At 41.1% G+C, this 22,221-nt stretch overlaps 1 protein-coding gene across 3 annotated transcripts in view; it reads left to right on the forward strand.

The window, feature by feature from the left end:
- The first annotated feature begins 2,427 nt into the window (after positions 1-2,427).
- TSPAN14 (tetraspanin 14) overlaps positions 2,428-22,221 on the forward strand; it is a 91,247-nt gene continuing 71,453 nt past the window's right edge. Inside the window, exon 1 of one of the 3 annotated variants that reach the window (XM_007478523.3) lies at positions 2,428-2,565. The gene's annotated coding sequence lies outside the window, so the exon portion shown is untranslated. Of the gene's footprint in view, positions 2,566-3,791; positions 3,823-22,221 lie in introns of those variants that run through there. The other 2 variants (XM_007478524.3, XM_056800176.1) reach the window with 2 other exon arrangements.

Below are 22,221 nucleotides of genomic sequence, written 5' to 3' on the forward strand. Positions count from 1 at the left end.
TAAGAATCACTTGACTAGATGAGTTCTAAGATCCATTCTAGCTCTAAATTTATGATTCTATGGCAAAGCAGAATATGAAAGAATTCACACTGATTTAATAAGGCTTAACTCAGGTCACAAAAAGTAGGGTGGGGAGAGAACATGGTAGCATTTGTTAATACTTTAGTTTTAGTGGAAAAAGCTCTGGATTCGCAGTAAGGAGAAACCTGGTGTCAAGTCTCAATTCCAACACTTTATATCTGTGCGACTCTGCTTAAGTGAGTCACTTTCTTTATGTAATCCCCTTCCTCAAACATCTTCAATGATTTCCTGCTGTCTCTAGGGATAAACAGCTCAGCTGGCATTCAATGAAAGCCTCCACAATTTGACTCATGCTTACCTTTCCCCTCTTCTTTCATTTCCCTTTCTGTTCTAGTCTGCTTCCCTATAGGTGACAGTCCATTGCTAACTTTGTATCATTCTTGGCTTCCTTCTATGAACTCCCAGAAGGCCCTTTTTTATTCCCCCAATTAGCACACTAGCCCACTTGAAATTAATTTATTTTTATTTGTGTATAAGTTATGTTCCTTTATTAGGGTCTAATCTGGGGGGGGAACGAAGGAACTGCTCTATTTTCATGCCTCCCACCCCCAAACATAGCTGGCGCTTAATAATTTCTTGTTGAATTATATTGAGCATCTAACTGATATAGAGGCAGGAAAGAGGGTTCCCCCCCCCCCCACATGTCATTTGAAGCTTCTTTGATCGACTTTGAGCAATGATGTATTTCTTGGTATGCAAATTAAGTGAGAGATCTCCCAAATATGAGGGCACGATGGGGACTTCTTGTACCATTGCTTCAGGCTCGTCACCAACAATGCCTAGGCAGCTCTCCCTGTAGTTATGTTTGGAGAGATCGGACCCAAATCTTGGTTGGCTGGTGTGGCGGGCCAAAAAAAAGGTTTGTATTTTTAGCACTAGGGTACAAGTCACCGCAAGAGGGGGTTAGAGTTGGACGTCGTCAGTAGTTCGGTGTGGTTTGATTCACATAGAAATCTTGGTTTGTGTGGGAGCTGTATTCTCCCCCAAAGATAATTACAGACCACAGGGAACTGAGACGCCTCTCCCCAAACCCCGCCCCCAGCCGTAGCCCTACTTCTCTTCAAGATGAAGTTGCCTAGCTCAACTAACTGGGAAGCTTTGTCCAGGCTGATTCTTGCGGCTCTGCACCTAGGGGTTAGCCTTCATTTTGCCCCTTCTCTCCCCATGCCCTGGTCTCGTCTTGGAGGTGTGGAGAGGGGAAGGCGATGGAGGCTGCCCTTTGCTAACTGTTGAATAGTCTTAGACCGGGCCATGAGGCTGGGCGGGTCCCAGGGATCAAGGTTCCTTCTCCCTCCCGCCCCACTTTTAAGTCCCCCCAATGAGTCAGCAAGCATTTATTAATCGCCGACTACATTCCAGGTACTGTGCGGGTTCTAGGGATCACAGTTCCCCCTCCCCATACTATTCACAGGCACACTTAAGCCCCCAAATCAATGGGCAAGCATTTATTAATCGCCGCCTACATGCCAGCCACTGTACTAAGCGCCGGGGATAGAAAGAAAGAAAAACAAAAGCACACAGTCCCGGCTCTCCACGAGCTCAGACGCTAACAGCAGAGACAGCCGGCGAACAAACAACGAGTATGTACAATCAAGATACAGACAGGGTAATGAGAGATGTCAGAGACGTCTGAGGAGGTACTCATTACAAAAGGCCAGGCACAGCTCTCTACGCTCTTTCTACACCCAGCTCAGGCCCTCAAACAGCCGGCTCTCCCTTGCTAGCTGCGCTCCAGGAACACGCGTGGCACACAATGGAAGCCGGTGCTGCTTCAGTTCCAGAAGAAGTGGCGAGAGAGCTGGCGTGAGCCCCCAAAAGTGGCTGAGGAGGGGAGTGGAACGCGCGGGAGGAGGCGGCGAGGGAAAACTCCCCCGAACGGGAGCAGGGTGGGGCGCGCTGTGGGGGGGAGGCCGAGTAGCTCCCGGGTGGGCGCAGGTCCCTGCGCCGGCGGGGCTGGGCTGGGTGCAGGGACTGGGCGGGGCGCGGGGCGTGGTGGCGGGGTTCAGGGGCGGGCAAAGCAGCTTCGCAAGGAAGTTCCGCTCTACTCGGATAACAACAAGGGAGCCAGTCTTGGTGCTGTGGACATTAGGGTGTGCAAGAGAGCTGTCCGTCTTTTCATCCATCTATCCATCCATCTGCAGTGAAGGAAGAGAGTAGCGCTCGAGGGGCCTGAAGAGCGCCCCGCCTCCCGTGCCTCCTTTCTCCACGACGCGCCTCACTCTGTGCTGTGCCCGGAGCAGAACGTTGATCGCACCTAGCCTAGCGCCTGGGCGGGTAGGCTGGCAGGCTCGCCTAGGCTTCTTCGTGAGCTCCCGGAGCTTGGGCTCCGCTTCAGTGTCCCCGCCTCTCCCCCGCCCACTTTTCGGATGCTTCGGGCACCCGGATGGATTGAGTGAGCCGAGCCCTCGCTACCTCCTCCTCCCGGCTTAACTTGCTCAAACTTCCTCAGCCGGGGCCAGAGCGCCGCCGCCGCCGCCCCCGCGGGTGAGTAGTAGGGAGCCCCCAGCCAGTGCCTCCCACGGATTGGTTCTGTACGCGCCTCTGCCTGCCCCCCCTTCCAGCTCGGGCTCTCCTCCCCCCATTGTCTCCGGCCACCCCAGCCCCTCTCGGCCCCTGGATCCTCCTCCCCTTTCGCTTTCAGTCCTGGGCCTCCAACTTGTTCTCACGCTCTGGGGCGAGGAGGGCAGGCGGTTACACCGGCTGGCACACCGGTGGACAGCTTCATTGTGCACTGGTCTTCTCTCTGGGGACGGGTGTCCTCGCTGCTCGGACCCCGCCTTCCACCCGCCAGCTCCCCAGAGACTTCAGCTCCTTTCCCATTCGTGCCCTACTCAAAAACAAGGTTTCATTTGCAGGGTGCCACCCTAGGGTCGGGAGGTGGGGAGGAAGAGGAAGAAAGATCAGGCCCTTGGGAAAGGCAAGTGAAGACCAGGTCCTACAGACTTAATTCTGGCGAGTGCCCTGACTTGAGTTAAAAACCTTGTAAATGACCTCTGGGGTACGGGGCGGGGATGGGGGAGGGGGACAGGGTGTGTTTTTTTAAAGTTAGTGCGTTTTAAAAATGTATTTAAGAAGCACCAACTCCTTCACCCCCACCCCCACCCCACCCCTGGTTGCTATTTTATGCTCAAGCCAGTCAGCAAGCATTTAGTAAGCGTTTACTGTGTTCCATGCCCAGTTGGGAGATTTGAGATGCTACAGCTAGGGGTTAATATGGAAGCTGCCATATGGAAATGGACAGAGGGAACAGGTTAGTTTTGTTGCTCGGAGGGAGAAACTCTAGTGAGTTAGCAGTTGAGCAGGTAAAAGTTTCACACGTACCACAGCTGGTTGGTGGGTATTTGAAAGCGGCAAGAGTTTTCATTTTAAAAAGTAAATTGAGGGAGACTAGTGAGAAATGGGTTTCTATGGGTAAAAACGTCCGATGGCCCTTTGGCTCTGAGGAACTTTGAAATCCCCATCCCAGTTCCAAAGTCCTTTAATTTTTTTGGCAAATCACCCCTTTGAGTTCTGACCCTGGCTGAGCTGATTCCCCTTCTCTCCCCTTCCCCCCAGTTTGGTTCTCTGTTAATCCAATTCTTAAAGTTGAGAAAACGAGTTAGGAGAGGTTGACTGATTTGAGTCGGTTAATATTTGACCATTGGCTGATGAGTGATTTCTGGGTTGTATGACTGGTTGGTTTTTTTCCACCTCTTTCCACCCCAGCAGATTCCTCATTGAGAACCTTGTACCTCCCAAAGGGTGAGTGAGATCCTCTGGCATTTGTCAAATGGGTAAATGTGGACTTTCATGCAAGGAGGGACTTGAATCAATGGGACTCCATCCTGAAAACCTCATTGTCTCATTTGGGCTATAATTAATGGTGTGCTGTGAGCAGCCATGTTTGAAGGAGAGACACTAGCATCATAACCAAATATCCTTTGCAACTCCCTGCTCTTTGGCATTTTGTAGGGGTGGAGATATTGTTTCAAATTTTAAGTTCTCAGTGATTCAAGCTGCAATAATCATATTAGGTATCATTTTGATAGCAACATTATTCATTATTAATTTGATTCTCACAATAACCATGAGAGAGATCCATTATTATCCACCTTTCTACAGATGAAGAAACTGAGGCCCAGGGAAAGTAAGTGACTTGTTCATGGCTCTGGAGCTAGTAAGTATGAGAGGACAGATTCAAACCTAGGTCTCTTTTAACTCCCAAGACCATATTGCCTCAAGTTTTACTCTTTCTCTGGTTGTGCTTTTGAGGTTTTTGCATTTAATGATTGGGGTGTGCAAATGTATTTATATAGTTGACTGGGATTTGTGCTTAGCAAAAGCTCACCAATGAGTTAGTTGTTTTTTTTTTAACTTCCTCTCTTGGTTGCATTTCACTAGGGCAGTAGTTGGGGTTGTCAGGGGTTATGAAGCCAGCCAAATTTATGCACAGGTTATCCGCTTTGGGGCTCCATGTGGCAGCTAGCTCTTCCACTTGGATAGAAGGAAGCAGAGAAGTGTTCAGAAAGATAAGACTTTGTTTACCATAAAGGTGGCTTTGGAGACAGTTGGGACCTATTGCTTCTGAGGGCATGAGTGAGTTTGTTTTTATTGGGAGAGTAACAATGTTGGCTAAGAGCGTTTACAAAAACCATCCAAAACAGATACATGTATCACTGTTCCCTTGTTTTTAAAGAGAACCATTTGTATGTGTATTTATAGCATTTGATTTTGGCAATGGGAGAACTGGTGTGTGTGAAGATAATTGAATGTTAAACCATCTGGACTGTGTTTGGGGCAAATTGTACCTTCAGTGGATTCTGCAGCTGAATATGTCCCTTCCTTTTCTGACCCCAACATATCTAGTGTGCAGAACCAGAAGAACTTGTGAAAGCCTAAAAAGCAGTTTGGCCCCCCAGCCTTCTCTCTGTAACCTCCAAGCAAGAGGAAGTAAGAGTAATCACTGTACTCCCGCCTGTCTCCCAGCCCCCCATCCCCTTTTGTATTATGGGGAATGCAAACCCAGCAATTTAGCTGGAGGAAAAGAACATGCAGATGTGTCAGTATTTTATGTTTCGGGTTTTTTTCCTTGAGTCCAGATGGGGTATAGTTTTTTTGGGGGGGAGGGTATTGTTTTTTAAGATTTCACACTTAAATATGTTAGAGACAAGGATTTCATTTGTACTCCCAGACTTCTATACTGGTAACCATGCGTTGTGGTTCCAAGTTCTCTTTTCTAATGGGGAATCCAAAATTCAAGATCCTGAGTTCTCAATTTCAAGAGTTTTCAGGCATCAGGGTGACTGCTGATTTGAAATCTGCCTTTTAGGGGTCAGGTGGGAAGGTAAGAGGGAAGCTTCCATAACTTAAGATTCAATGAGTTTTTCAGAAGTAACCCCAATGATTTCACTACTATTGGATTCTGTAGATGTAGGAAGTGAACATTCTCTGGTCTCTTGAGCTCTAAAGTTTTATGATTATGAGATCCTGAGCTTTTCTGTTTTCAGAAAGATGCAGACTTGAATATGTGGGAATATGTGGGAATATGGGACATTGATTTAAATGGATAGGAAAGCATTTTGAAAAGTGCTGTATAGATACATAGTGATATCATCAGAGGACAAAGAGAAATCCATTAGGATGTTTTCTTGGCCTTTTATTTCTTGAGTCATTCTCCATTCTAGAACTGGGGAGACTTAAGGGGTTTTTGGGGGGAGGGTGGAATAGGGAGAAACCGTTAATTACCTTTAACTATTGTTGGCCCCTCAATATTGGCCAAACTCAATTCCAATTGGATATCACTGTTACATGGAGAATTTTCTTTGTAAATAATACTGATATGTTTAGGTTATTGAAGTGGCTATGGGGTAGTGGGATGGCTGGAGGGGTCCCCTTTGCTATCAGTGGGATCAAATCCTGCTTTGGACACATACTGGGTATGTGACCCTGGATAAGTCACTTCAACTCTATGTGTCCTAGGCCAGAGGTATCAAACAGGAGCTGTCAGAACTAGGTTAAAATTTAATTGGGAAATATTCAAGGAATAAAAATACAATAAAAAGAAGATAATGTTAATAGGTGGCTTTCTAAGTGAGGATGTGCCTTCTGGGCAGATACTAAGAGGTTCTCTGAGACTCAAATCAACTATTTTCTTGCTTAGGTTGCCATTAATTATCCTAAAAGAGGGATCTTGCTTTCCTTTGCTCACTTCTTCCTCTCTTTAAACTACTTGAAGGTGGGTTCAGTGTCTGTAACTTCTATTTCCTCCCCACCCACTCTTTCCTCACCGGTTTGCAGTTAGCAGTTTGGCTTCCACCTTCATCACTGCTGACACTGTTCTCTCAAAGTTCACCAGAGACCTTTTAACTAGACATTCAGTTTATTGAGAGTTGTTATGAGGAAGTCAGCATTCGAGGCTGATGGTAGAAAGGTGGAAAAATGTATCCTTCATATCCTTAAGGACTCACCAGTCAGTGGGATGGAGAAAAAAAGTAAGACACAATTAATTGTGATAAAAGGTTCGTGACTTAGAGAGGGAAGACAGTATTATTAGGTTTAGAGCCAGAGGACCTGTATTTGAATCCTGGATCTCCCACTTGGTCCCCGTGTGGCTCTGTATTAGTCACTCAGCTTTTTTGGCCTCAGTTTCCTTATGTGTAAAACAGGGGGTTGAACTTGATGATCTTTGACTTAGCAGATCTAAATCTGTGGAGGTTGTAGGTTCCAGGATAGAACTTATTAATCAATCTAGGAGACTGGTACAAAGATCATTGAAGTATTACATTAGAAAACCGAAGAGGGACAGAGCCCTGGCAATAAATGGCTTCTTTTGGGAACTAATTCACTGGGAACCTGAGGGAGGGAAGTGGAGGTTGAGGAACCTGTGAAAGTACTAGCCTGACTCCCTGAAGAAGCTATAGAGGAATCTTTAAAGCCTGGGTAGGAAGGAATATTCTGAAGGAAAGTATTCTTTTGTCTGTTGTGCTGTGAATTAAGACAAAGGTCTTGGTTAGAAGTCTGTGGACATACCTTTGGATTGGGCAATTAAGATGTCTTTGGAGGGCCAGCTAGGTGGCCCAGTGCAGACTGGAAGTCCTGGGTTCAAAAGTGATCTCAGATACTTCCTAGCTGTGTGACCCTGGGCAAGTCACTTAGCCCCTATTGCCTAACCCGTACTACTCTTCTGCCTTGGAATCAGCACTTTAATATGGATTTTAAAACAAAAGGGAAGGGCAAAAACCAAAACATCTTTGGTGATCTTGATGAAAGCTAGAGTGCTGGGGATAATTGATGGAAGACAAATCTCAGTAATAGTTGCTGAGGAAATGGAGACCACAGGTATTGGCAAACCTCCTAAGAAGGGTTAGAGAGATGCAATTAATAGCTCGAAGGGGTAGGAAGATAACTCCTAACTAATAACCAAATCTTGTGTTCTTTTTGTTAGTCTCATTCTCAGTTCAATCCAGGAGGCATTTCTGAAATGCCTACTATGTGTTGGGTACTGGCTGTGCTCTGGGGATAAAAGGCAATACCAAAAAGCCTTTTCTTGCCCATAGAGCTTACATTCTGAAGGAGAGGGGTGATACTGAGATATAGCATTCTCTTTTGCTGCTTTGTCTTCTGTAACACTTTCTCCTTTGACTTCAGAGATGCCATACTCTTTCTTGAGTCTTATCCTTACTGCTCCCTTTTTTTATATACAAAGTTCAATGCTTCTCCTTTTCCAGAACCTATGAAGCAGATATTTCAAGGCTGCAATGAGGTGTTCATATGGGACCATATTTTATTTTTTGGAAAATTTTATTTAATTAGAGTATTTTTCCACGGTTACAAGAATCATGTTCTTTCCCTCCCCTTCCCTTGCCCCCTCCCACAACTGACACATAATTCCACTGGGTTTTACATGTGTCCTTGATCAAGACCTATTTCCATATTATTGATATTTGCACCAGGGTGATCATTTAGAGGGACCATATTTTAGAGAGAACATTTCTAAGGTAGAAGACAAGCAGAGGACCACCCCACCCCATGATTTGGAGCTCTGTCATGCCATGTGAAGATAACTATTAAAAATAATATTATCTCCTTTGATTTTTTTTCTCACAAGAGCCTTGGCAAACAGATGATATTATTACTTCCATTTTACAGATAAGGAAAATGAGGCATGGAGAAGTTAAATTATTTGCCCAAGGACATAACCTTTATTAAATGTTGAGAGAAGCAACTTACTTAGATGGTGCCTAGAAGGCTGAGCCTAAAGTCAGGAAGAATTGAGTTGAAATTTTGCCTCAGACACTTATCAACTGGTTGATCCTGGAAAAGTTTCTTAACCCCTATCTGTCTCCAGTTTCCTCAGCTGTAAAATGGGAATAATAATACCTTCTATCTTGTAGGATTGTTGTGAAGGTCAAATATAGTTATATTTGTAAAATACTTCGAACAGGGCCTGTCATATATTAGGCACAATAATGCTCACTATTATTTTTCTTCTTCATTTGCCATGGGTTAGAGCAGACACAGGGGACATCATAACTTATTTCAAATACTGAAAGGCTGCCATGTGGAAAAAAAGTTATATTTCTTCTGCTTGTCCCTAGAAGGCAGGCTGGAATCAATGAATAGAGGTGAGGTTGCAGATTTAGGTTCAATCTATGAAATAAATGGAAGTATCCAAAGGTGGAATGAGTTGCCTTGGGGAGGTGGTGGGTTCCTAGTCTCTGGAGGTTCTTAGGCAAAGGGTAGTTGGTCACTTGTTGGGCACTGTGGAGGAGATTTCCTGTTAAAGTACTGTTTGGTCTTGATGACCTCCAATATCCCATTGGAATGGGATAATCTGAGCTCACAATGCCTACTGTGCTTGGACATCCCACACTGGAGAACTGAGCTCCTCTTACTTATCGTCCACCGGTTTTATTTTCTGGCCAGAGTACAACCATTTACTCACTTATCCATGCTCCAGACCTTGGTGGTAATTTTTACTGCTCTGTCTTCTTTACTTAGAGACTGGTAGAAAATACTCTTCTTTTTGCCTCCTCAGTATCTCTTGTATCTATCCAACCCTCAAGTTCCTTTGTCTTTTTTTAAATCCTTATCTGTCAGGATCAATATCAATTCTAAGACATAAGAATGTTAAAGGTTAGGCTATTGGGGTTAATTGGCTTGCTCAGGGTCACACAACTAGGATATAACTTAGGTCAAATTTGAACCCAGGTCCTCTCAACTCCAGACCCAGAAGTCTAGCCCTGGAAGCACCACTGTGCTGCCTAGCTTTGCCTCAATTCTTTTCTATTGTACCATACTCATTAACATCTTCCATTTCTAAATCCTATGAAACCAAGAGTCACTGATCACCAGCTTCTTTTCCTAGAATATTGCAATAATCTCTTAATAGTTTTTAAAAATAATCTTTATTGACATTTTCTGTGCCTTATGCCATCATAGTATCCCATGCAACTTTCTTCATCTCCTTCCCTAAGAGCCATCTCGAAGGACAAAGTATTTTTGTTTTTTAAAGAGGAAAGAGTCAGCACAACTGACGGATACATTTAGAAAGTCTCTCCTCTTCCTATCAGGTTTTTCTGACTCAACTCTCTTCTTTGCAATCCAATGGTTATGATGATAATTTTAGTTCAATATAGATCTCGTCATGCCCTTGCCTCCGACAATCTTCAGCAACTTCCCCAAATTGAATCCAATTAAGAAGTCTTTGTTTACTATTTTATTTAGGTCCCTTTACAATCAGAGTCCACTATGCCTTTTGGACCTTATTTTAAATTATCTTCCACTTTTCTCTTACTTGCTGTCATATAATTACTGCTTCAGCCAAGCTGGATTCTTCCATGTAGGTGGCACAGTGGCTAGAGCCATGGGCTTGGAGTCAGAAAAACCTGAGCTTAAATCCTGACTCCTGCACTTGCTGGTTTGCTGGTATCTTAAGCACATCAATCTTTGTCTTGACTCTGTCTCATTGCCTAGAAAATGGGGATAATACTAGTACTTATGTCACAGTGGTATTGTGATATCAAATGAGAAAGATAATATAATAAAGGCTTTGCAAACGTTTCAGCATTTAATAAATATTAGCCACTTCTCTATTCCCTGGGCTTTCTTCATTGCCTTGGCTCATATTGTTTCTAATACCAGTCATATCCTTTTTTCCCCTTTACAAGCATTGAATTCCTATTGATCCTTAAACCCGGAATACTACCTTGTACCATGAAGCCTCCTCTTTTCCCACCTTTCCTCCATGTCTAACCCCATAGATAGCATTGCCCCAAAGCTCCAGTGTGTATCTCATGCATTGAAAAAAATGGAATCAGTACATGTATGTATCTCCTTATCTAGACTGAGTTCTTCCAGATCCAAGACTGAATCTTCTCTAAACTTTGTATCTTTCTCCTGTGCCTAGGATAAAGCTTAGCTAGCTGGTGAGCCAGCCTCCCCGTACCCCTGCCTGGGTTGTATACTTCCATACTGTTCTAGCCTTATCGGTTGTTAAGGAAGAGGGAGTGAGATAAGTGACTTGGGTGGAGTGGTTTAGGGCTTAGAAAGAATGAGGTCAGCTGGAATTTGCTTGGAAGCGAGGAGCCATATTCACCCTGCAGCCTGTTTCCTTTGGCCTTGGTCCCACCTGCCTTAGTAACTCAGGTAACATAATGAATGACCTGGGAAAATGGTTTCCCCTGGAAAGCAGCCTTGTTAGGGTGGCGATGCCCCAGTTCCTGGTTCTGGGCCAGCTGTACAGTAAGCCTTGATTCTCATCTTTCTCTGATCCCTCTGATTCATCAGTGTAGACCCCCACAATGCTCAGGCAGGTGTCTTTGAAAAGAGGGAAAGAGCCTGAGAGTGAAAAGAGCACTGAACTAGATTTCAGGTGGCTGGGGTTTTTTGCCCTAGTTCCGCCAGTCCCAGATAGGTTTGCCTGACCTTCTCTAGAGCTGCAGGATTCTATTCTGACACCCCAGGGCTTCTTCCTCTGATTGCATTGGTCCTTTTCCCCCCAACCCTCATTATTAGGAAGTTACCCTCAAGCCAGTCATGACCAACTCCTTCCTTCATGACTCTGGACTTCTCCCTTCTACCTTGCCTCTAGCTCTTCCCCCACTTCAACTTCCTTTTATGTGTTTGTTGTCTTTCCCTATCAGATTGGAAACTCCTCCAAGTCAGGGAAAGCTCCCCCATCCCCCTTTGTATCCCAAGTTCTTGGTGCTTTACTCAGTACTGTATAAGTGCCTGGAGATTTGTTCTCTTACCAGGTGTCCTGTTGTGACCTTAGACAAGAGACTTAGCATCTCTGTTTCTGTTCCCTTATCTGCAGAATGAAGGGTTGGGCTTGATTGCTGGATGATCTTTAATCTTTGGAAACTTTTTGGGGAGTGGTTCATAAAAAAAAAATACCCACCTTATTTTTGTGTCAAGGTTTGGAGTTTTCATAGCACTCCAATGCCCTTTTTTTTGGTATTAGAATCAATATGGACTATTGGTTCCAAGGCAGAAGAGTGGTAAGGGCTAGGCAGTAGGGGTTAAGTGACTTACCCAGGGTCACATAGCTAGGACGTGTTTGAGGACTCACTCCAATGCCCATTAATCTCAAGTGATCTTCACAACAACATTTTAAAGTAGGGTAGGAGGTATGATTTTTCGGAAAAGATAAATGAAGTCTGTGGTGGTAGATTTGCCCCAAGTTCACACAGCTATTTAAGTGCCTGAGATAGGACTGAACTCCTGTGTGCTGGCTCTTGGTGGCATGTTTAATATGCTACCCAAGGCTGTCTCTCATTCACATAGACAGTAAGTGGTTGTGATTAAGATTCTGGGTTAGCTGAGGCCACTGGGCTCTGCCTGCCCCTTCTTATTTTATCATTACTGATAGAGCCATTTTTATGGGGCTTTGCAAAAAGCTTGCTTGAGTGCCTCTTAGGTCTCTGAAGTTTCTATTTTTCATCACCACTGGGTGGAGTAGGATGTGGGGTGGTGACATTGTGACTTCTTATCCCATGACACAAACTAGACCAGCACTCCAGAGGATATGTGAAGACTGAGCCAGAGAACTCCTTTGCGATTCTTTTTTAGTTTGTAACCTATTGAACTGGAGAGAAGTGTTGGAATATAGAGGAAGTACAGCAATTCTCCCCTCCTCCAAAAAAAAAAGGCATTGGCACCAGACAGTGATAGTACCTCAAAGAAGCTCTCGCTATGGTTTCTTGTGAGAGTAACCCTGATGGGGGCACAGCTATCTACTCCTTCATGATTCAGAAATGAATCTATTAGGAGCAGCAGTAATTGTCTGGCCAGCTTGATGACTGGAGGGTGAGTTATCTAAGTGTTAGAGTGCAGTTTTGGTTTCCTGGCTGTTAGAATTTGGATAAGGCATACTTATCTTCTAATCATTCTGAAACTGTTTGGGGTTTTATTAGTATTCCATTCACTTAGTATTTTTTTCCTCTTCAAATGCTTATGTGCTTTGGAGTAGAATTATTTATTTAATGTGATCTTTTTTTCCAATTAATGGAAATCTACCGTGCTCATCCTACCTACTGAAAAAAGAATGGAAAAACAGAACCCTTGTAGCAAATATATATAGTTAAGCAAAATATGCCTGAATTGGCTTTGCCATATATATATGTGTATATATATATATAAACAAACACACGTGTGTGTGTGTGTGTGTGTGTGTGTGTGTGTGTGTGTGTGTGTGTCTGTCTGTCTGTCTGTCTGTCTGTCTCAGAGGGTGGATGACAGGAATTTTGGTGGATAAAAAGAACATAAAAGATCCAAACAGTCCATGAAGAGTACCTAGCCTCCTCAGGAACACAAGAATAAATATGTGAAATAAATTAGAAAACACTATAGGCCATCTTGTTGATTAGAAATACTGTAGCAAAGGAATACCAAATTGTTATCATCATCCATCCCATCTTCCCACTGGATGTCTAGTACCATTTACCCAATTGTCTATTAAACTCTTCTTTTATGGTGAAAGATTGATCAATCAATCAATCAGTAAATATTAAGCATTTAGTAGGCAAAAGACAGTCCTGCCCTTAAGGAGCTTATAATCGAGTAATAGCCCATGGTCACTCTAGTGTGTATCAGAAGCCAAGCTCATCTCCCCACTCCCTCTCCCATCACCTGTCATTGATACCATTTTTTTCTGCCAATCAGGTTTGTCTCAGACTTTTTACATGATTTTGTCCCTTGTGGATTCTTTCAGGGAGTTTTTCTTCTTTTTGCCCCTCTCTGCTGATCCCATCCTTGGGTGTCCATGCTTTTAGGACAATAGCCTCCTGTGTCCAGGCACTTGCTAGTGTAATACTTCTAGAATGGGGCTACCTCTGCTTGGTCGTATCCCTCTCACATCGTTCAGGTCCCAACTCAAGGTTTACATATCTTCCACAACATCTTCTCTGACTGGTCTAGTCTCATCTCAGAATTCCTGTAGCATAGTTGAAAGTAAGCATGGTATAATAAACCAGGACCTGGATCTGGAGGCACAAGTTCCAAGTACAAACTCTGCCACAAGCTAGTTTGTGACCTCAGCAGACCTTTCAGTGCCCTGAATTTCAATTTCCTTAGCTGTAAAAATGATGCTTTAGTTGCTTTGTTGCTAGGACAAGAGTTCCGATGTTCTGTGTATCTTCCTGTTCTATATAATTTAACACTTGATTGTGTATTATTTTGAAATCCTTTATCCATTTCCATTGTTTTTATGTAGCTTTGTTTCCCTATATAAGAACTATTCTGGCAATCTATGATGAGTCCAATACATGATATTTCAATATTCAAAATATCCTTGATTTTACCAGATACTCCCTCCAGAAGGGAAGAACCCCAACCTCCCTAATTCCTTAGGCTATGCTGAAAAAAAAAAGTATCATCTACTGGCCAACCTTTTAGTAATAAGTCTTTGGTCATAGCATTAGAGCTAAAAGGGATAGTAGAAGTCAAATGCCTTCATTTCACAGAGGAGATTAGAGGCTCAGAGAGTTGGAAGGAATTTAACTCAGAGAAAATAGAAGCAGGATTTTGATTCCAAATCCTAGATTTGGACTTCAGATCTTGAATTGGTTCTCATCATTGCACTGGGCTATCCTACTCCAAAGCCACCCTTTGGCATGGAAGGCTATGTGAGTGGAGGACAAACTCAAACAATGGTAGACCCTACCAAGCTAGAAAGGTTTTGGCTACAGTTCAGAGCCTGCCTTAGACATTTCTTTTCTTTGAGACTCCCAGCAAGCCATTTAGCTTCCCTGAGCCTCAGTTTCCTTATCTGTAAAATGGGGACTATAGTACCTCCATTATAGGGTTACTGTGATGGATCCAGTGAGACAGCATGTATAAAAAGCATTTTGCAAATCTAAAAAAGCACTATATAAATGCTTCCTTTTGTGATTGGCTGGATTAAGAATTTCAGTTTTTCTTCCACACTATTTTAAAGAAACTTATCATCACCAAAAGGCTGGCCCTTAGGTGTTAAACACCAACCCCTCTTTTCATTTTTTAAAACATATCCTAAAGTATAGAGGGATTGTGTTCTCTTTTGGAGAGAATATCTGATGAAATCAAGGCTATTTTGAATATTGAAGTATCATGCACTGAGTTCATCGATTGTCAGAATGGTTCTTGTAAAGCAGAAAACAAAGCTCTTTTTTCCATACAATGTTTTGATATCCCCTGTGTCTTTTAATCCTAGATATTTTTTCAGGTTCCTACATCTATTGATCTGTTCCTCCTGGATATGTGTTATCTTCAGGAAATCCCATTATCTGTAATACCTTCTGCCACTTAAGAGTTCTTTTAATCCTTAATAACTGCCATTTACATGTTCCTTTCAAAGTTAGGAAAGCACTTAGTGTACATTATCTCTGAAAGTAGGTACTCTAGGCTATTGTTATCCCCATTTTACAGGTGAGGAAACTGAGGTCCAGAAGAGGAGCCTTTTGCACTGTCATACAAGTGGCATATGGTGGTTGGTCTTGGTTTGATAATCCACAAGCTGTGTCCACTTTCATTTCTTTAGGCAGGATGAGGGGGTGGGGGTAGATGGGGCAGAGGGAAGCTCTCTTAATATCTGCCTTGCTCAGGAAGTAAACCAGCCAGCTTTGTCATCTTCACATACAAAAGGGAAATAACAAAGATAACCTGAAACAGAGTTTACATTTGCAACTCCATTCTGTTTTTTAGGGTGAATTTCATTTCTTTTCAGAGGCCAAGGGAAATAAATGTATTGGATTTTGGGTGGTATCTTGTCCCTCTCTCCAAAAAAAATAAAAATTACGAAAGCACACCTCATATTCTGAGTGCCTGGTGTTAAAATAAAAGGCATGGTAGTTAGAGAATACTATTAGAAACACATGATTCACTTTAGTGAGAAATAAATATATAATTACATTTAGTAATTGCATTTTGTGGCTGACACATTTCCTGAAAGGTATTCTGTGTGGGCTAGTGGTGGCTGGCCACGGGAGAGCTGGGAATTGGAATTCTGTAGGACTATGCCTCAACTTGTACCTGGATGGGGGTCAGACTAGTTGAATGATGCTATAGCTTCCCATATCTCTCAAAGTGGAATGACTGGGTAATAATACTGTAATTTTAAGCCCTAATTGATGGCTAAGAAAAGTTATATACAAACAGGTTATAGGATCAATTGATGCTGGAAATCGGCAACTTTTATTTCTTAAGCATTTTCATTGTGATATGCTTCTGTCAAAGTCTGAAATCTTAAATCAAGTGGACTGAACAGCCAGTTGTCTTTCAGAGGGTTGGAATTTATCCTTTTACCTTATTTGAAAATTTTCTATTTACTTGAAAATGAGGGGCTTGGTGTATTTTGAGATAAGTGAGTTTTTGGGTTGATACTTTAATGTATCCTTTCCAAAACCTGGTTTCAGTTCACTTTAATCCCCAAACTATTTGTTGAACCTTTGCCATGCTTATATCTTGTGCCAGGCACCATTCAAGAATATAAATTTAAGACTACTCTTCAGTCCTAAATCATTTTACAGATAGGAATATAGGATTTAGATTTGGAAATAAGAAAATAAGGCAAGGCAGTATAATTAAATCCCTAAGTGAATTATTCAGACAATTATCCAATCAATAAATATTTGTTAAGCATTTGTGGGCCAGGCCCTGTTCTAAGTGCTGAGGATACACAAAGAAACAAAAGATAGCCTCTGACCTAACTGTGGAAAGGTTAAGGTGAACTAGTGGTGAAGGGGAAAGCTTTTCTGGAGGAGGACTTGAATTGGGTCCATGAAGGATGAGTGGAATTTGGGTTTGAGGAAGGAAGGAGGGCATCTATGATGGGGGCTGGAGACCAATGTCTATATGAGATGAGATGAGAAAAATATTCAAAATTAAGCTCTTAAATTTTATAAAAGGAACAAATACCTTGTTTTTGACTATCCTTTCCTATAAGCTGGTACAGTGGGATTAAGCTTATTTGGCAGTTTAATTTGAATGAAGGGTTTCAGAAAGCATTTATTTAGTTAGTTCACATCTGGGCCTTTCTTCCATTTTCCTCAGTTTCCTTTTGTAAAATAAAGAGTTGGACTGAATGGCTGTTCTCCAAGATGTTTTCTGATACCTGAGAATTATGTGAATGTTATATTTTAGGCCTAGGACAATCAGTCTTGGAGAAATTTGTGGGAAGGGAAAGTTTGCCTAGCCCACACTAGGTGCTCAGTACATTTTTGTTGATTGACTAAAAGAGAAAAACCTTGTTTGCATTTTGACTGGCTGTCTCCCATGCCTGGATCTTACCCTCCTTATCTCTGCCTCCTGCCTTCCTTAGTCACCATTAAGTCTCAACTTAAAGTCCGTCATCTTCAAGTAGCCTTTCTGGGTCCTCCTTAATTTTAATGCCTTCTGTCTGAGATTATGGTCAGTTTATTTTGTGTACATTTTGTTTGTGCAGAGTTGTTGGTTCCCCCATTAGACTCAGTTCCTGAGGGCAAGGACCGTTTTTCCCATCTTTGCATCCTTAGGCACTTAGCACAGTACCTGACCCATAGTAGGCACTTAATAAATGTTTGTTTGTTAGACTAACTTTCCTAAACCTGTATAAATCCTAAAAACTCTTCAAATCATTGTTTATTTCAGTGGGATCAGACCTCTTCTCCAATATTTTTAAAAACTCCAAAACTGTTTACTTTCTAACCCTTTATTCAACACTGTGATAGTATGAATATACCTTAACTTTCATTTAACATTTTCTCTGTTCTTCTCTAGCTACTGCTTGTACAAACTCTTTCCACTGAATTTTTCCTAAGTATATATTAGGACACATTAAAAATTACATAAGACCAATTAATTGCAATATCATCACATTTTTGGATTCTTAAATATAGCTCAGTACAACTGCAAAATTCAAAGTCCCTCTCCTAATTTCTCAGTGTTGAGTGTCACAGATTTCAGTAAGTAAGATGACTTCAGAGAAGTAGTTACCTTCTCAAAGTTGACCTCTTTTATGCTGGAGAAACATTCATATACTTATTTCAAAGAGAAATTTACTTAGAAATGGACATTTTTCAATCCCGAATGCTAATTGAATTATTGTATCAAATTAAACAATTAAGAATTTATGTTTAATTTTTATCAGGAGAGGTATTAGTTTTCTAAAGATTTTAAATTAATAGAAGTCCTTATCACATAAATTTTGGATTTAACTAAATCAAATATGGCTATATCAACACTACCTTTATTAATTTAAAACCTCAGATTTTACAGGGACCATTAACTGCCAGGATCTTAGATTTCAGGGCACAGTTATAAATCGGAAAAGTGATGGTGAGATGGTGGTACAACTGTCATGATGTTACTTTTTTTAATTGAAAAATTTTATTTAATTAATTAATTACTTTAGGATGTTTTTCCATGGTTACAAGATTCATGTTCTTCCCCTCCTCCCCCACCTCCCCCAGCCAATGAGCAATTCTGCTGGGTTTTATATGTGTTATTGATCACGATATAATTTTGAATGGCATAACAGTATTTTTTTTTTGACACATTTCCTAACTTATTCATAGTAAATGGGTTCGTTCCCCTTTGTTTTATTTTGCCTTAATTTATTATAGCTTATACAAGAAAACATTACATTTTACTTTTAGTTGCTTTATGGCTCTAAAATGAGCTGTTCTCCCTCTAGGTTTACCTTTAATCTGGCAGTTCCAATTTGGGTTACCAACAGATCTTATTTGGTGTTAGCAGTGATAAAAGGGTAAATAAAATCTACATTTTCCACATCTCCTTCCCTCAGCAAAATTGTCACTATTGCAGGAAGAACCAACTCTTTCTTGCTGGATCCAAGAGCAGTCAGGGATCCAATCTTTAACATTACAGTTAATAGGCCGAGGAATCAGGGATTGAAATCAGGCCTCTTAACATCCTGAACCACTAACTCAGTGCCAAATATCAAATATTTTATTACCTCAGTGTCAAGTATCAAACACTTCAAATCTCAAATGCTGGAGTTATTCAGACCCACAGGATTTTTACTCCAAGCTCTCATGTGCTGTTTTGTTTTCAAAGTTCCTTATTTTAACATTTCTGTGAGGTTTACTAGATCTCTCTTTAAATTTCATGATTATTAAAACAGTTCTTAAACTTTAAATTGTAGTTTCAGAAGAGATTCTTTTGCAGGTTAATAAAACCAAAGCAATCCCAGTCTAATACTTTGGTTTCACCAGTCACAAGACATAAAAACTAGAAAAAACCCAGAAACAATTACAATTTAGAACTTTCTAGTGAAGAAATTCAATAATATTCTTTATCAAAAATTTAGTCTCTACAATTCTGAGGGACTTATTACAAAGAATGTTATCTACCTCCAGAGAAAGAACTGCTGGAGTCAGAATACAGATGAAAACATATGTTTTTTCATTTGTTTGTTTGAGTATATGTTTCAGGGTTTTGGTTTTTATAAGATAATTCTCTTTAAAAAATGAACAATATGGAAATATGTTTCATGTGATAATATATGTATAACCCAGATTGAATTGCGTGCCAGCTCTGGGAGAGGGGAGAGAAGGAGGGAGGGGAACAATTTGGATCCTATAACTTTCAGAAAGCTTATGTGGAAATTTGTTATTAAATGGAATTGGCAAAAAAATAAGTAAAAATTTAGTTTCTAACTTTGCCTTTTCCTTGTCTCTGTATCTTTAAAGTGGCCAGCACTGAGAACAGTTGGACTAAAGAGAAACATGCATACATACATATGTATATAGTCTCTTGACCAATTTTGGAAGTTTTACTGTTTAAAATCTTTTTCCTCTGGTGGATCAGACCAGGGCAAAAAGAGAAGAAGGCTGGATCAAAAGTGGAGCAGATAGAGCAAATTCTGGCCACAAGCAAGTCCTTTTGGATGAAAACATTGAGCTTAAACATCCCGTCTATCTTTATCTCCCTTTCCTTTCTCTTTAGTTTCTGAACTGCTCCTCTAGTCGATGTTTCTGTTATTTTCAAATTCTTCTGTTACTACTGTTTTCCCTTGATCCTCCTTGTCTTTCTTAGTGGGCAAGTGGGTCCTCAGAGCCATCAAACTTGCCCTGGTTCTGAGAAGCAGCCTCCCTTCCTTTCTTTAAATACTGACATATAAGATGGCCTTTCTTTCTGCAATGGGAGCACTCTAGGGAATTATGTCTCTTCCTTTTAAACCTATGAGCTTGGTTGTCTGCTAAGTTGGGTTCTGTGTGTGGGATACAGGAGGGGGCAATTAAGAGGGAGGAGTTGTAGGCTATATGCAAGATGTCTGGGATAATTCTGCCCAGCACTACCATTTCCCCCTTTCCCTTTCTTGCAGCTACTGCCCTGGAGAAGTTTTAGCTGAGACAATTTTCATCCCTCCTGTTACTATCAAAACCTCAGCTTCATGGTCTACATCTCTATAAAAGGGTACCAAGGCTATAAACCAACACAAACTGTAGGAATCTAGAAGTTAAAATGCAGTTATCTAACAGCATCCTTTTAGGTATATACATACATATATAATGTGTATTCATTTATGTATGTATACATGTGTAAAGGTACAGATATATATTTATATGTGTGTATATATATATAAAATATGTATATAAAGATATTTCATTTGAGGCTCATAATACCCCCACTGAGATAGGTGCTGATTACTATCTGTATGCAATCATACATCTTACCTGTTTTCATGTTAATTGTTTTTCTTTTGATCTGTTTTATTTTTCTTGTGATAGTCCCTTGCCTAGCACAAATGCTAGTTGAATTGAATTAATCATATTTTATAGATCAGGAAATTGAGGTACAAAGCAGGTAAGTGACTTCATAGCTTAGTGTGAGAATGAGATTTGAACCCAAGTCTTCCTGACTTTTAAATCCTTGTTCTGTAGAACTGTGATGCCAGAATTTTATCTAATCTGCAATTAAAAAACAACAAACAACCCCCCCCCAAAAAAAAAGAAACTGAGACATAGAGCTCCATGTCAATAATTACTTATTAAAAGGAACCTGGCCCTCTTTAACAAATAAGACTAAGACCTTCCTTATGGTCTGAGATCCCTATTTTACTCAGCTTTTCTATCCTTCTGGGTCCATTCAGTCTTTTTATGCGTGTACAGTCCAGGCAGCATGAGTTATAAGTGTGTAATTTCATTAGTGGATTCTGAACTCTTGATATGTCTCCAAAAGTCACACTGTTACAAAATAAATTAATTGATCAACTGACTACACACACATTTAGTTAGCTAGTTAGTTGATTAACTTGACTATATATGGTTAGTTGATTAAGTGATTATATATAGTTGATTGACTATATATAGTTTATTAACTTGACCATATGTAGTTGATTAATTTGACTGTACACATAATTGATTAAGTGATTATATATATAATTGATTGACTATATATAGTTGATTAACTTGACTATATATAGTTTGTTTATTAACTATTAACTGAATATATATATATATATATTTACTATATATATATTACTGTTTGTTAATAATAACTAATCATTATCCCCATGGAATCACATTCAACTTGATAACTGATTAGATTGAGATTTATCACAGGGCTAAAACCATTGATTGAAGATGGGCAGAGGTCTACTAAAATAGGGTAGGGGGTCAAATTATTTCTCACAGAGCCTTACACTGTACTAACTCTTCGTAATATAAAACACAGTTGCTCACATCCTGTGGTTTCCTCTGTAATTGCCTGGCCTCCTACTTGCTCATATATTCCCCTTTCAGATCCTTTAGAAGGCTACATTTATTTATTTATATTTATTTATTTAAGGTATGAATGCTTTATTATTTGTCCATGGTTTAAAAAGCCTGTTTGAAAGGCAGTGGCTAAATAATAGATGGGATTTCTAGTTCCAAACAGGCAGCTTCCTTTCAGAACTGAAGCAGGAAACAGAATGAAGGCCGTTTGGTTCTTCCTCTCAAAGTGGGGCCCAACAAGTTTACTGGCTGCAGAAAGGATGAAATGGGTGGGCCTGGCCCCTTCCTCTGAACATTGCACAGAGGTGGAAATGTGCCTCTTCCTGCCTACGCCTATGAAGTCAGGATGGGGATGACCTGAAGCTTGGGCTGGGGGATTTGGGAAGGTCAGAGGGAAATGAGAAATGGATCGACTCCCCTGTACCGTGGCTCACGTGTTAATTCTCTTGGTGTTAGCCACCTCCATGTTTGAGAGTCTCTGACTACAAGAGGGTAAGCCCCATGAGGGTGAAACCTTGGCTAATTTTACCCAGTCTTGGTCAGCCTGAATGTCATGCACATGTATTTGGACACTTGGAAAGAACCCTGACTCTGTTGATAGACTGACCCCCACTACTCACATTTCATCATTTGCTGGGGTTAACAATTTCATAACATTATGGGCAATCCCATAGTTCTAGGATTCTTTGCATTGAATTGGATTGGCTCATAGTCAATAGGCAAATAGTTGGTTTTTGCACTTGAACCCTTTCCAGATTGGTAGTGATACCTTCCATCTATAGAGGACTTTAGGGTTTGTAAAGTATTTTTCTCTCAGCAGTCCCATTATGCATGTTTTATCCCCATTTCATAGGAAGGGAAATTGAGGATCAGAACACCTATTGTGTTATTGGTCTTTGAGAACCCAGCTTTACCTTGGTGCTATGATGAGTCATTCAAGTGAGAGATTGGTGGAAGCTCTTTC

This window comes from Monodelphis domestica, chromosome 1 (assembly GCF_027887165.1).
Source record: "Monodelphis domestica isolate mMonDom1 chromosome 1, mMonDom1.pri, whole genome shotgun sequence".
Taxonomy (NCBI): domain Eukaryota; kingdom Metazoa; phylum Chordata; class Mammalia; order Didelphimorphia; family Didelphidae; genus Monodelphis; species Monodelphis domestica.